Source organism: Peromyscus maniculatus, chromosome 13 (genome assembly GCF_049852395.1).
Source record: "Peromyscus maniculatus bairdii isolate BWxNUB_F1_BW_parent chromosome 13, HU_Pman_BW_mat_3.1, whole genome shotgun sequence".
In the NCBI taxonomy this organism is placed as follows: domain Eukaryota; kingdom Metazoa; phylum Chordata; class Mammalia; order Rodentia; family Cricetidae; genus Peromyscus; species Peromyscus maniculatus.
In genome coordinates, this window is record NC_134864.1 from 31,345,972 (window position 1) to 31,358,435 (window position 12,464).

General features: G+C 39.5%; 1 protein-coding gene and 1 long non-coding RNA gene across 4 annotated transcripts in view; one reads left to right on the forward strand and one right to left on the reverse strand.

Annotated features, from left to right (window-relative positions):
• LOC102903543 (uncharacterized) overlaps positions 1–12,464 on the forward strand; it is a 125,460-nt gene that overhangs the window by 58,057 nt on the left and 54,939 nt on the right. The window lies entirely within an intron of this gene.
• The window catches only part of LOC121822026 (uncharacterized), a 74,081-nt gene continuing 67,378 nt past the window's right edge, over positions 5,762–12,464 (reverse strand). The window contains exon 5 of the long non-coding RNA XR_006062951.2: positions 5,762–6,110. This is a non-coding gene — a long non-coding RNA (uncharacterized LOC121822026). The remainder of the gene's footprint in view (positions 6,111–12,464) is intronic.

Genomic DNA, 12,464 nt, shown 5'->3' on the forward strand with positions numbered 1-12,464 from the left:
CAGTTTATTAACAGTTGCAAAAGCACAATTTTCGATTTTAAGCAAGCTTGGAAGTGAATTATAGCTTAATTCCTTAGAGACTAAATCCCTAATACACATAGTCTAGTGTATTTTTGTTTTATAAAGCCTAATATTTTGTAAGTATTTTTTCCAATACTTCAACTTTTCTACAAAATTTAAAGTTAGAGCTGGGTTTGAATTTTGAATTACTAAATTATGATCCTGGACACAATACTATCCTCACCTCTCATTTTCATTATCAATGAACAGGGGATTTAAAGCCTTTGGAGTAGTCGCGGGGGGAAATGTTTGTATTGGAGTTTTAATTATTTTGACATTGAATGGAAAGCATGGGGGGTTGGGGATTTAGCTCAGTGGTAAAGCGCTTGCCTAGCAAGCACAAGGCCCTGGGTTCAGCCCTCAGCTCCAGAAAATTAAAAAAACAAAAACAAACAAACAAACAAACAAAAAAAACAGAAAGCACGTATGATAAAAACATAAAGTTTATGCAAAGTTAATTTTTAAATTCCTTGTATCAAAGGGATGTGTTTTCTCATGCGGTGATGAGAACAGGAATAACAAGTGAGTACAGAACATGAACTTGCACTGATTTGCAGGTTATGAGCGGAGACAGCATACTGAGCTATGTGTGAGGGAGGTGCCCTGTGTCGGGATGAGTATGGGACGCTGGTCTCACTTCATGGTTCTTTTTCTTGCTCCTCCCTTGTGAAATTAGGATTGACCTCTCCCACTTCTGAATTACCTGTGATTTGAGAATAATGCCACCCATCTCTAGATTAAGAAGGTTAAATGGACCTGTGACTGGCATATAGCTACAGCTCATTAACTGACATTTAATGTTTAAATTTTATTGACTTCTCAATTTATTTAGAATTCTATCACTGATGGAGAAAAACAATTCACATTGTAATGTGAAGACTTGATATTCTTAATTTTTTTGGCTAGTTTACTGCAATTTTTGAATTCTAGCATTTTATATAGTGATGAAAAATATTTCAATATGGCAACTAAAGTTAAAAACAGGTATTTAGGTTTAGTCACCTGTGAAAATCCTCTGGCTTTTGTACTTTTTAGATGAAAATGATCACACACAAGAAGGTGTAACTAGCCAGTAAGGTTATTGATTAATATGTATATGTGTCTTACTTAGATTTCTGCATGATTTAGGCAGAGTTAGATGTAGGTGTGTCACTGGAGGTGGGTTTTGAGGTTTCAAAGGCTGCCTGTGGATCAAGATGTAGCTCTGAGATGCTTCTCTAACAGCATGCCTGCCTGCCTGCTACCATGTTCCCCATCATCATGATGATGTCTTCTGAAGCTGTAAGCAAGTCCCTGATGAAATGTTTTGTAAGAATAGAGTTGGTTGTGGTGTTTCATCACAGTAATGATAACCCTGACTGAGACAGTCTTGTTCTGCCTCTACCTGGAAGACTACTTCTGACTGGTGAGCTGGGGAAGCAGATTGAGAACAGAGCTGATTTCCACACTGGAATGCAAGCACTTGGTGTGTGTGTGTGTGTGTGTGTGTGTGTGTGTGTGTGTGTGTGTGTGTGTGTGTGTAACATGATATTTGAATTGCTTTGGAAGAAAACTTGCTGAAATGGTGTTTTCCTGCCTTTTTGGAACAGTAAGATAATTAATAGTTTGCTATATCAGAGTGGATGGAAACAAGTAATCTAAATTGGAGTGGGGATTAATGTCAAAAGTAAGTGGGGGCCGGAGAGGTGGCCCTGTGAGTAAGAGCACTGACCATTCTTGCAGAATATCCAGGTTCAGTTCCCAACACTCACATGGTTGCTCACATTTTGTAGCTCCAGTTCCAGGGGGTCTAACGCTCTCTTCTAGTTTCTGCAGGTCCTGCACACATGTGGTACACAGAGATACATGAAAGTAGACGCTTATATACATTAAATAAAAATAAATACTTTTTAAAATGTGACTTTTGCTTATCAAAACAATTGCAACAAAATGTTTTACACTTTGGTTGCTATGAGGCAAAAATATAAAATACAAAGCAAATGTTACAGGATAGTTCTTCCAGCAAAGGTGTGATTGTACATGTCTGTCATCCCAGAATTCAGGATGCTGTGGCAGGAGGATCATGAGTTTGGAGCCAGCCCAGTATATGTTGTGAGACTCTGGATCAAAATGAAAAAGAAGGGTTGATTTCCAAAGTACTGAAATTATGATTTAAGTCAAATGTGTAACACGCTTGCAAAAATCTCAGTACTTGAGAGGTTGAGGGAGGAAGATCATGAATTCAAGGACAACCTGTACTACATGGGAAAGGGCTAGAAGAAAATTTTAAGACACATATTTGCTATATTTATTCATTGTGTGTGTGTGTGTGTGTGTGTGTGTGTGTGTGTGTGTGTGTGTCTGTGTCTGCCCATATGGAGGCCAGAGGATACTTTTCATGAGTCAGTTCTTTCTTTCCATTGTGTAGGGCCTGGAAGTCAAACTCAAATTGATATGCTTGGGTGACAGTACCCTTATGTGATGAGCCATCTCCCTGACTCGATTACCTATTCTGTGTGTGTCAGAACAGGCTGATAGCAATGCTTAGTTTTGTTTTTGGTGGTGGTAGAGTCTCACTGTGTAAGATTGGCTGACCTGGAACTAGCTGTGTCGTCTAGTTTGGCCTTGAATTCAGAAATGTGGCTGCTTCTGCCTCCTGACTACTGGTCTCAAAGGTGTGCACCAACTCAGTCACCTTCATCATCACACTGTTTGGGAACATACTATGGAGACCGACTTGGTGAAGTTAAATTGAGTGAAGCATTTACCTAACCCCAAATTTAAGATGTCCATGTGCAAGCTCAGACCTGCCTGGATTAAAATATCTTTCCTTCTAGTGCTGTCTGTCTGACTTGCTTGCCCTTGTATTTTTAGTGTGGATACAGTATGTGCTTATGAGACTTTTATACAGCTGTTGATCTCCATCAGTGACATAAGTTAGCAGGGCAGAGGCCAGTGAACCTTTTGATAACATCTACTTGGGGCACTCTGGGAACAACAGATAAAGGGATCTAGAAGGGAAAGAAGATACCCAGCGTACAAAACTTGACTGAAAATTCCTTTAAAATGGTTTATGTTGGGTTGGAAACACAGCTCAGTGGTACAGTGTTGGGAGGCCTTGCTGGTTAAAGGTTGCAGCCCACCATGTCAGGATAGCCCTTCTGATTTCAGGGCAAGAGACCCAGCATGGGTTTCCTGCTCTCTGCCTGACCTTATTTGGAAACTGTCCCTGAGACTGGATACCTGACTTAACTTAGTGGAGACCTTTGACACAGTTCCCTGCAAACGCTCTCCCCCTGCTGCCACATATGGTAACTATACGATAGGGCTGCGCTGCCACGTAGGATAACTAGACATGGTGCTCCAGCCTTATGATAGGAGCATGCTGCCAAATGCAAATTAGGTGATGCCCCATCCACTCTCCTTATCCTTCATATCTCTTCTCACTCTGGAATAAAGTTGAGCTGGAACACTGAATCAGTCTCCCGGAAGGCTATTTGTGTTGTGCTCACAGGCCAGACAAAGCCCCACTGGCTGCCTCTGATCCCTTTGTCCTCGTGGCCTGGTGGGCAACAGACCACAAGGAAGAGAGAGACTCCACAGATCATTTCTTGCGTAACATTGATTAGCCCCCGGGCTACACCTCCAGTACTCTAAAAATAATTACTAAAATAATCAAGGGTTTTGTATTGATTTTTACATTTTACAGTCAGATCTTTCCATTTTGATGTACAGGTGTATGATTATTGGCAAATGTGAATAGTTGTGTTAGCACTGCCTCCTTCAATCTGTAGAATCAATTGAGCATGATAGTGTACACCCGTTATACCAGCACTTTGGACATAGAAGCAGGAGCTCCAGGCCAGCCTGGGCTACATAAGACTTGTATTTAGAAAACAATAAAACTAAAAAGATAGAGAACAGATCCAGCACCCCCAAACATAGTGATGTGCTAGCCAGTACTTCCTTGTCTCCCACAGCCCTTGACCTCACTGTTTTTTCTCTATCCATGGACTTTGCTTGTCTCAAATGTCACATGGATGGAATTATATAATATGTTGGCTATAACTTCTTTGACAATGCTCAGTTAATTTGAGATTTGTCAGGTACACGAGTTAGCAGTTTTTTCCTTTGAATTGTTGAGTAGATTTCAGACCCCTGCATGGTAGAGAGAGGGATTCACCACGAAGCTTCTCTATGTGAGAACCAGATGGGAGTTATCATAAGCCATGGGCCATGTGACTTGCAAGAGATTGTAGCCTCTGAAATGGGGCCCTCATCTATATGAGCACTATGGCTACCTACCTAATGTCCATCACCAGTCACATAGAGCAAAAGTGTCTTACTGCCTTGTTAGAATTGTCTTTCTATTGACTTGCCTTTTCCTTGCCCTGTTCCTATTTCTTTCTAGTTGAGCTCTAGTATAGTATACCACTCTCTTTAGTATAGAATCATTTCTTGCATCTCTACTTGTGTTTTATTTCACCTATGGCTTCTTTATATAAATCAGTTCTCAATTGTATAAATATAGCAACACTTTTTTTTTCAGAGTGTAAGATCAAACTTTATTGTGCCAAGAGAACATACATGACAAATTCAGAAACTTAGCAACCAGTATACTGCAGATAGGAATGTTAATCACACAAGGTTGTCTCTTCAAAGGAAGAGATGTTTGACCTGTTTTCTGGAAGACTGGGAATGAAGGTGATTAATAGCCTAGGTGACCTCTGCACTATCTGTGGGGCCAGGCCACATCTGGCCCCACAAGACACCTACAAACAGGAACAGAGGTGTTTAATAATGTAGTGGCCTTTGTGCTGTCTACATGACTAAGACCACATGATCTCCCCCAGGCTCTTAAGATAACACATGTAGTCTATCTATAGAACTTTTCAGAGTTTCTATTTAATTATACCTTAAGCTTTATTGTGCACATGGGATTATGTTACACCAGGAAACTTTTTTTTTTTCCAAATTGTACTGTACTTAAATATGCCTAAAATAGACTTCCCACTGTTAGACTCTGGAAGTTTGAACCAACACTGGCTACTGAGACGTGTAGAACCAGACTTCCTTTTTTCCTCACACAGATCAACACTTTGCTGGCCATGATGTTTGTAGAGACCCTGCATGAAACTAACACCCACACCTGGATGAATACTATCCTTTCCCGTGTGTGTGTGTGTGTGTGTGTGTGTGTGTGTGTGTGTGTGTGTGTGTGTAAGGGGCTGTCTATCTTCCTTAATACCTGTGCTAAAGTCTATGTTAAAGTCTTTTAAAGTAAACTGTAAGTGTGGTTTATACTGACCCATCTAAAAAGTCTTTCCTGTGGCAAAGTCAAGGGCCCCAGCTCCATCTAAGTAGAGATCTCTGAAAAGAACTCCTCAGGCTGCTTAAGGTGGCAGCATTGGACGTTGTCTCCAGCTCCCACTCCTATTCTATATAGTATGGAGGATCTTAGCTGGAAATTAAGACAGCAATATCTAAAATGCTGAGGAGAGAGCTGGGCTTGGTGGCACACACCTTACCTCCTGGCACTTAGGAAACAGAGATAGGTGTCATGACTGTGGAAAATGCTTCAGTCAAAGCTCTCATCTTTTCTCACATCAAAGGACCCACACTGGAGAGAAACCGTATGAATGTACTGATTGTGGAAAGTCCTTCTGCCAGTGTTATGCCCTCATTGTAAATCAACGAATTCTTACTTGAGAGGAACCATATGAATGTTGCCAGTTTGGGAAGGCCTTTATTGGGAAGAATGATCTCATTAAGCACCAGTGAGTTCACACTGGACAGGAGGCTTGTAAGTTTCGACAGAGTGACATTATCTTCAGCCAGCACTCTCCATGTACGATCCATCAGATAGCTCAAACTGAGAACAGCTCTTCCGATGGCACCAGTGTGGGGCAGAACTGCTAACCAGGCAAATCATGCCAGAGAAAACTCCTACTAATGCAATACAGAGCACCCTTCACCATGAGATGAATGGCTGAAGAGAAGCTGTGCAAATTAGATCGTGTAGAAATACTTCTAATCTTATCAGCACTCTGTTGCATTCCATAGCCTGGGTCCTGGATGGGGGGAAAAACAAACAAATTTCATTCCAATATACAAATCAGGTTTTGTTGTTTGTAAAATTCCTACTAAATGCATTATCCTGGGAGCATTCTTGACCAAGCCTTAGAACTAAGAAGGCTTAAAGAAGTTGAGAAATGATACAGCTTCATTATTCCCTTCAGAAACAAATAAATGAGTGAAGAGTTGTTTCTGATAATAAAAAATAAATTAACAATTATTGCACCAAGTGATGGGAAGTAATATTCCAGCAAGTTTGTATGCCATTGTTGACTTAGTTTTACTTGTCTTCTGGAACACTTAACAGAGTTTAGTATGTTTTATACATCTTACATTAACATTTTGGCTAGTAACAAGTAGAATGCCTATAATGCAAAACAAAAAAAAACATATTTTACACTGCCAGTAATCCATTTGAAATATACTTGCCTATGTTCAAACATTGAGCAGAAAGAATAGAAAGTATCTATAAGGACAAAAACTTATTTGTTAGATGATAATATTTTGAGTGTGGGTTTTATTTTGTGTGATGCTAGAGATTGAATCCAGAGGCTTGAGCATGCTAGACAAACTATCATTGAGCCATATCCCTAGCATGAGTGAGTTTCATTGAAATAACTTAAGGTATAAAAATTCAAAATGCTACCTTAGTCTCTATTCTGAAGCATGAGGATTACCTACTTGCAAACCTTACTGTCAATTCTAAGTTAATTGAGGTTTTGATTTGATTAAGATTATTCTTAAGACGTGGTAGTAACAACTTCTGAAAAATTAGACATAAAACCTCTCTGGATACAGAGACCTGAGTGAATGTTGGGCATCAGATACAGCAGAGAGTGTGCCTCTCCTCATGATTGAGAGCAAGTGTGCTCTGAGGTAAATACAGCTGTTTCCAGGAAATCTTCCTCTTTAAGAAAGTCCTTTATGAAGAAAATGTAATGATTAAGTGTAGTGACTTGTGTGTCTTCTCTGCGCCTAACAAATAGACTGTCTCCTCTATACATTAGAGCTGGTATAGTGTTTAACTTGAATGACCATGGTTAATCATAAATGAGTAAATACATATCTTAGAATACATATAGCAAGTGGGTAGAGCTGTAGGTTTTATTCTATCTATTAATTTATTTTAATACCTGGCCTGGAACATGTGACCCTCCTTCCTTAGCCTCCCAAGTTCTGGGATTACATGTATTTATCATCATGCCAGGCCTCAAAGTCCTTCATAATTATTACCCGTAATAACATTATTGCATCACTTTAGTGTCTCATTTAATTTGAACCTGCTGTGGTTTACTCACTCCACTTTCCTTTTACATAAATTAGAACTTTACCTGGAAATGACACTGACAAATAATATGTGTTCTGATTTCTGAGACCAGTTAACAACTTTTAATATTATATCCAAAACTGTTTCGTTTGTACAAAGCTCTTCCTTTCTAGGGAGGAAGTCCCAACCTTCAGATATTTTGGAAAGTCCATGACCCAAGAAAGATTCAGGATCTGCTTTAATTTTCTGTTTCATTCATTCTGTTTCATGATGTGTTCTGGGGGGTGGGCCGGCAAATGCTCTGGTCAGCAGAGGAACAATGTTTGAGAGGCAAGAAGGAAATCTGGTTCAATACGACTTAGCCGGTACTGGTTCATATTTCTAAAGTCAGACCCTGAGCAGTTTATTCTAAGCATATTTAAGCACAGTACAATTTGGAAAAAAAAATTCCTGGTGTAATACAATCCCCTGTACACCAAGGAGGCATAATTACATGGAAACTCAACTCAAAGTAAATGTCACTTCTTAGAAGAATATTGGTTCTACAGATAGGCTACACGTATTATCTTTTTTTTTTTCTTCTGGTTTTTGAGACAGGGTTTCTTTGTGTTGCCCTGGCTGCCCTGGAACTTGCTCTGTAGACCAGACTGACTGCAAACTCAGAGATCTAGAGATCCACCTGCCTCTGCTTCTGCCTCCCAAGTGCTGGGCTTAAAGGCATATGCTACCACTGCCCAGCTTACATATATTACCTTAAGGACCTAGGGAAGGATCTGGTGTGGTGTGGGAACTTGGGGGAGCTCTTGGCCATACAGATAATGCAAAGGTCACCTAGACTATTAGCCACCCCCATTCCTGTTTGTGGGAGCTTGGTATGGCCTCGCTCTAAGATCACCTGATTATTAGTCACTTCTATTCCAATGAGCCTTTTGGGTTTAAAAAAGGTGATAGATCTTTCTCCTTGAAAAGAGGACCCTGCATGTTTATCATTCCTGTTTTTGTGAGTGCAATAACCCATGTGCTTCCAACATGTACATCCTGTGTGTGTATTGTAAAAGTTGTCAAAAAATCAAAAATGAAGTTGTTTGTATCAATCCAAGCACAAGAATAAGCTGAGAGCTTAGGAAGGAAAAGTCCTTATGCATGTTTACCTGGTAGAAACAGTCACAAAAGACTGCTAGGCCCACAAGCTTGCAGAATGGCCACTGCAGAGTTGTATAAACAATCCATCTGCCCAGCAACTGTCTGTTCAACCCTGGATTGATTTTGTGGTCAAGAATTACTGTTTCAAAATACCCACTGTAACCCTTACTTTGCATTTAAAAATGTCCCCTGCTGGGAATATAGCTGAGTGTAAAACCATTGTCTGGCTGTGTGAGGTTGTAAGTTCAGTTCCTAGCACTACTATTAAAAAAAGTCCTCCGCGTCACCCTTGCTGAATATTCCCGTAGTTGCAATATAGAAGTTGATTTTTCTTCAGTTTTAATCTATTTCTTTCAGTCAACACCAGGTACTCACTGGCATTTGCCATTTTATACTATAGGAAATTTGGTGTTTGAGTTTCAGAATATGAAGTTCTTGGTATCTTGGGTATTGAGAGCTGCTGGTAGCAAAAGTCATGGAGTATATAGCAGTGACAACTAGAGTTCAGAAGGTCAACCCATCAGAACTAAGGGTTCTGTCAGAGGAAACCATCATGCAAGGCATTATGTAATTACTGCCTTTTGAATGAACTGGTTGTTTCTTATTGTAAACTTCTTGTGCAATAACAGTTATGATTCTCCCCATTTACTGTGCATTCCCATGTTATGTGTACAAGTAATCTCACAATTGCATCTCAATCTTATGGGCACACATAATTGTGGATAGTCTAGAAGATGGTTTATTATTTTTTTATTTTGCAATTTTTATGATTAGAAGCATACTAAAATATGATTCATATTAGATCTATTGTTCTGTGTGGACTGTAGACACTTAGAGGTCTTATTTTTCATCCTTAGCCACTGACAAGGTAAATATTGGCCAGACAAAGTGTCTTCATAGAACTTTCACAGAGTGGAAATGCAGATGCCTGGCCTTGTTAGATCAAAACCCTTCAGAAGAATTATAGCGAACCAGAAGTGATAGGGCAGGTGTCTGGCCTTGGTATATCTTAGTCCTTCAAGAGATCAATAGCACCTATGTTCCCCTAAGCTTCCTTCACCAGCACCTCCCCACTCTGATTCAAAAATCAATTAACACTTTGTATTTATTTCTACACCAGTTTAATACACCAGTTTTTAGGCTCAGTAGACTAATTATATATAGGTCCTGAGATTCAGGTGACTAACAGAAAAAGGCTGTTAACTGAATAACCATATCTGGATATTATTAATCACACAATAGTACACATTTTCTTTGCCTTTTCCATAAATCTCTCATTGGTTTAATTTCTTTCCTTGTAGCCTTTGTAGCTATCCCTTTAAGAGATAGCTGGAACTTTTTACAACCTACAGCTGTTGTCAATCACCAATTAAGCTTACCAAGTCTTTGCCAAGTGGGACTCTTATCAGAATACTTGTCCCTGAGAGTTGACTTTGTAGTTTTTACTAACAAGTTGTTAATGAATGTGTGTGTGTGCGTGTGTGTGTGTGTGTGTGTGTGTGTGTGTGTGTGTGTGTGTGTGTATGTTTGGGGGAGCAAAGAAAAAAAAAAGGAAAAGACCAAGATAGATATGAGAGAACAGCAAAAAAAGAATTGATGGAGAAGAACAAAGATGAGGACGAAGATGGAAAGAACTAGGTAGAATGATGAGAGACCAGCAGAAGGGATTGAGAGCAGGATGGACTGAGAGGAGCTAAGGAAGAGAGCAGAAAAGAAACTGTGTAGATAGAACTGACTTAGAAGTATTAAGTGAATGGACTAACAAGCTCAGTGTGCTTAGCTTCATTGACTATCCCTCAGATTAGAATCCTCAGCTGGTTGTCAGATTCTTCCACAGACCCTGGGAGCAAACAATATACACTGGACCTATTATTGTTTGCGAGTTACTTGGGAAAATCTAGAAATGATGGTTAGAATCACACTTGAGAACTACAAAGAACAGGACATTGTTTTGATGACTGTCTGATAACACATGGCTCATTTAACCCAACCATACAGTTGAAACTGTATCAGAAGGTTATTGTGTGGACCAAGTGTAAGGCATGGAGCACTTAAATAGTGCTTGGCACTTAGCAAGTATCTATATTTGAGCAGTGAGTAATATTAGTCTTGCCCTCGAGACCTGGAAGTGCAGTAAATGGAGAGGAGGCTAGTGGGCAAGGGCACCTTCTGCTAATCCTGATGATCTGAGTTAGTACCCAGAGCCTACATGGTAGTAGGAAAGAAACAACTCCTGCAAGAGTTCTGTCCATGTGTGCCATGGCACATATTCCCCCACCCTCAAAAAGTGAAAATAATAAAAAAGAGGTAAAACATCTGATGATCACTCAGATATTACTTATAGTAGTGGATAATTTATGGAATAAAAATGTTCAGCAACATTATAACTTTGTATATCTATGTAACTATATTAATGGCAGGTCTTTAAACATATGGCCTCAATTTTCCTCTCTGTCCTTCTGGTCCTATACATTCAACCCATCTTATGCTTTGTTTTACCTGAGATAGGATCCAATCCCTAAGAACTGAACATCTACCTCCTGAAGAGGCCAATTTTGATGCCATGATTCTAGTGTAATTATAGTTACATCTGTCCCTATGTCCAATAAGCCCTCAGTTGCAACATTATTTATTCATACCCTTAGCTTTGGTCTTTGGTCATTTATAGAAGTCTGCCAAAATAATCATTTTATTGTTCTTCCTGTAATTTTTTATTCATCTTCTAAAGCTATTCTATCATCCAAAGCAGTATGGTTTTTTCCAATAGGCACTGGATCCTTGAATTTTTATGGAGTGGAGTTTCCTCCACAGTGACTGGGAATGACCAGATCACATTCAACTTGGGGGCCTGTGAGAGCCACACCCAAGACATTTCCCTATGGTAAAGGGCTGCCTTGTTTATCTCTTGTTGATTTTCATTCATTGATCCAGTGTCAGCCTTTGCCATATCTTCTGCATAATCCAGAAAGTTGAGGCCTTCTCTTTGGGTTGTTCCTAGGAGAAACATTGTTTCTAGGAATACCCTGTGTACAATTTCTTCTTAGATGGCCTGGTTTATCACAATTCAAACATTTGAGACTTTGATGTCTGTTCAGGCCTTTGAACATCGCCTCTCCTATCCAAGCCTCATCACTATAGTTATGAGACTCAATATTGACTGTGTTGGCTCTATTCTCCTATGGGTGCTGATCTGACCTTTAAAGGTGCAATTATCTTTTTGCATTCTAATTTAGCATTTTCAAAAGCCAAAGACTGAACTAGTATGTACCTAACTTGTTGATCTGATATTATTCTATTTACAGGCTTTAGTCAATCTTTGCAAAAAGTCAGTGAAGGGTTCTTTTGAACCCTGTATAACTTTAGTATAGGAACCAATTCTTTTTCCTGATTCTTGAATCTTGTCACAAGCATTTAAGGCTGTTGTACAGCACAGGGACAAGATGTGTTCATTGAAAGTAGCCTAACTATTTACATCAGCATAACAGCCCTCTCCAAGAATTTGGTCTTGAGAAATCTCAAAAACTCTAACCCAACCTTACTGCTCAAAGCCCTTACGTTCTCTCAACCAGCTCTTCCATTGTAACTGAGAACAATATTCTAATACTGCAAAGACTAATTGAGTCCAGTCATTTGGAGTAATTCTATTTTCAGAGGACCATGCATACCATAAGAAACTATTGCTTCTTTAATATCTTTTAAATCTCTCATATGTATGTATAGGTTCCCATTTGCAATATGCATGTCCTTCAGGATAATTATATGCTGGCCTTTCACAAACAGTAACAGGATAAATCATGGCAGGTTTGCTGACCACCATAGGCAGCTCATCTCGAACTCTGTCAGGTACTGGTGAGGTTAATTCCCCTCTAACTTCTTTTCCCTGCGCCTTAGTGTTCTTTTTTTTTTAAATCAGTTTTTAATAAGTTCTTCTAAGGCTTGG